The 3259-nt window shown below is 40.9% G+C and overlaps 1 pseudogene; it reads left to right on the forward strand.

The window, feature by feature from the left end:
- The first annotated feature begins 1728 nt into the window (after positions 1-1728).
- On the forward strand, positions 1729-2598 carry LOC139004998 (high mobility group protein B1-like; annotated as a pseudogene).
- Positions 2599-3259: the final 661 nt, after the last annotated feature.

Here is a 3259-nt window from a genome sequence, read left to right on the forward strand (position 1 = left end):
AAAATGTTTCATTCCTTCAACTAGCATTGAGTACCTATTAGATCTACGAACTTATTATGCAAAGACCAGTAAAACAAAATTTTTATCCTTGAATTGTTCATAGCTTAGTGGTGAAGACCAACACATAACTCAATGTTTTCAATATAAGTACTATGTTAAAGTAGACAGAGAAGGAGCATATAACTCTGACTGGGGAGGAAAGTCAAGGAAAGCTTCTTTAGAAGATAAAATGAAACTTAACCTTGAAGGTGAAAAAGCAGTTAACAGGTAAGTGAAAAGGTGTGGCCAGGGAGGCCTCAGACACGGTGCAGGGGCTGCAGGTGCAGGCAGGGAAGTAAGGTTTCTTACAATTCTATTTCTACACACTCCATCCAACATACATGATTAACTACAAACCCATTTAAAGTTTGCTTTATCCGTACTTGCTTTATAAATAAACTAGAGGTCCCATGCACAAATTCGTGCACCAGTGGGGTCCCTTGGCCTGGCCTGCGGGATCGGGCCGAAACTGGCTCTCCAACATCCCCTAAGGGGTCCCAGATTGCGAGAGGGCACAGACCAGGCTGAGGGACCCTACTGGTGCAAAATCAGGGCCAGGGAGGGATGTGGAAGGTTGGCAAGCCAGGGAGGGACCGTAGGAAGGCTCTAGGCCAGCGGTTTTCAACCTGTGGGTCGCGACCCCTTTGGTGGTCGAACGACCCTTTCACAGGGGTCGCCTAAGACCATCCTGCATATCAGATATTTACATTATGATTCATAACAGTAGTAACATTACAGTTATGAAGTAGCAACAAAAATAATTTTATGGTTGGGTCACAACATGAGGAACTGTATTTTAAGGGCCAGAAGGTTGAGAACCACTGCTCTAGGGCATGTTCAGCCCATCTCGCTCAGTCTCGATTGGTCAGACCCCAGCAGCAAGCTAACCTGCTGGTTGGAGTGTCTACCCCCTGGTGCTCAGTACACATCATAGCGACTGGTCAACTGCTCCCTGGTGGTCAATGCACATCACAGCGAGTGGTTGAGCAGCCTTAGCATATCATTAGCATATTACACTTTGATTGGTTGAATGGATGACCAGATGATTGGACACTTAGCATATTAGACTTTTATTATATAAGATAGGACATTAACATTTCATTCATTCAATAAATATTTATTGAGCCAAGCTTGTCCGCACAGTCTTCTCTGATTTTTAAATTCCTTCCTAGCTTTTCTCATGTAGTTTTCTCTCCCTGGCTTGGCAATCTTCTCCATCTCCACCCACCAAACTTTTACCCATCCACCAAGGCCCATCTATTCAAAGCTATAATTTTAGTGAAACCTTTGTTAATATCTCAAAAAAAATTATTTCTACTTACATACGCTTTCCTTGCCCTACATTGTTATACTACATTTTGACTTCTATAATTATGTTGATACCAAAATTCAATAGAATATTGTGATTTGTTTCTCTTTTTATCCTGTACAAGACCAGAACAATGTTTTACACCACCAACTTTTGCTGAAGTGAATTGACAAGATTATTTCAAGAATAAATCAAGTATATATGTGGGTCTATATTTATAGGTCTATAAATAAATGTAGCATATATTTGTATATTCAGATCCTTACATAAAAATCAACTGACAGACACAGCCATTTCAGTACATAGAGACAGCATCAGGGCAAGTGTGAGCCAATTGGGCACTGGGTGACCTTGTGCTTGCTGAGGAAAAGTAATTAAACATGGGCAAGAGAGATCCTATGAAGCCAAGAGACAAAATGTCATTGTATGCTTTCTTTGTGCAAACTTGCTCGGAGGAACACAAGAAAAAATACCCAGATGCTTCAGTCAACTTCTCAGAGATTTCTAAGAAGTGCTCAGAGAGGTGGAAGACCATATCTGCTAAGAAGAAAGGAAAATTTGAAGAGATGGCAAAGGTGGACAAGGGCTGTTATAAGAGAGAAGTGAAAATTTATATCCCTCCTAAAGGGAAAACAAAAAGGAAATTACAGGATCCCAATGTAACCATAATGCCTCCTTCAGCCTTTTGTTTGTTTGTTTTGATCTGAGTATAACCCAAAAGTCAAAGGAGAGCATCCTGGCCTACCCACTGGTGACATTTCAAAGAATCTGGGAGAGATGTGGAATAACCCTGCTGCAGATGACAAGCAGCCTTATGAAAAGAAGGCTGCTAAGCTGAAGGAGAAATGTGAAAAGGAGACTACTGCATACAAAGCTAAAGGAAAGTCTGATGTGGCCAAAAAGGGAGATGTCAAGGTTGAAAAAAGCAAGAAAAAAAAGAAAGAGGAGCCCTAACCCGTTTGGCTCAGTGGATAGAGCATTGGCCTGCAGACTGAAAGGTCCCAGGTTCAATTCCGGTCAAGGGCAGGTACCTTGGTTGTGGGTACATTCCCAGTAGGAGGTGTGTGGGAGGCAGCTGATCAATGTTTCTCTCTCATCGATGTTTCTAACTCTCTATCCCTCTCCCTTCCTCTCTGTAAAAAAAAAATCAATAAAATATATTTAAAAAGAAGAAGGAAGAGGAGGAAGATGAAGAGGATGTGGACAAAGATGAAGAAGATTATGAAGATGAAGGTGATGATGATAAATAAGTTGGTTGTAGTGCAGTTTTTTCTCGTCTATAAAGCATTTAAACCCCCTCCTCCCCAACACAATTCACACCTTTTCTTTTTTTTTTTCAGAGAGGAAGGGAAAGGGAGAGAGATAGAAACATCAATGATGAGAGAGCATCACTGATTGGCTGCCTCCTGCACAACCCCTACTGGGTCGAACCCACAATCTGGGCATGTGCCCTAGACCAGAATCGAAACTGGGAACCTGCAGGCCAACACTCTGTCCACTGAGCCAAACCGAATAGGGCAACTCACTCCTTTTAAAGAAAAAAATTGAAATGTGAAAAAAAAAAGTCTACTGACATATGTAAAAACAAAATGCACCTTCAGCAAAATTTTCTATAGTATTTTTACTACTTTTCTCATAGTTATTGATCTGTACAATGAACTAGTGATACTAGAGAATGAAACCTTGGAAACCATGCTAGAAGGGTGTTAATACTGAATAACTTCAAATATATGACATTATAAAAAAGATTAAACTATAGAGAAAAAAAGAATGTTGCCCTAATCCGTGGTTGGCAAACTGCGGCTCTCGAGCCACATGCGGCTCTTTGGCCCCTTGAGTGTGGCTCTTCCTAAGCCTTAGGAGTACCCTAATTAAGTTAATAACAATGTACCTACCTATGTAGTTTAAGTT

Source organism: Myotis yumanensis, unplaced genomic scaffold, assembly GCF_028538775.1.
Source record: "Myotis yumanensis isolate MYYU_CA2020_CCGP unplaced genomic scaffold, mMyoYum1.0.hap1 SCAF_3, whole genome shotgun sequence".
In the NCBI taxonomy this organism is placed as follows: domain Eukaryota; kingdom Metazoa; phylum Chordata; class Mammalia; order Chiroptera; family Vespertilionidae; genus Myotis; species Myotis yumanensis.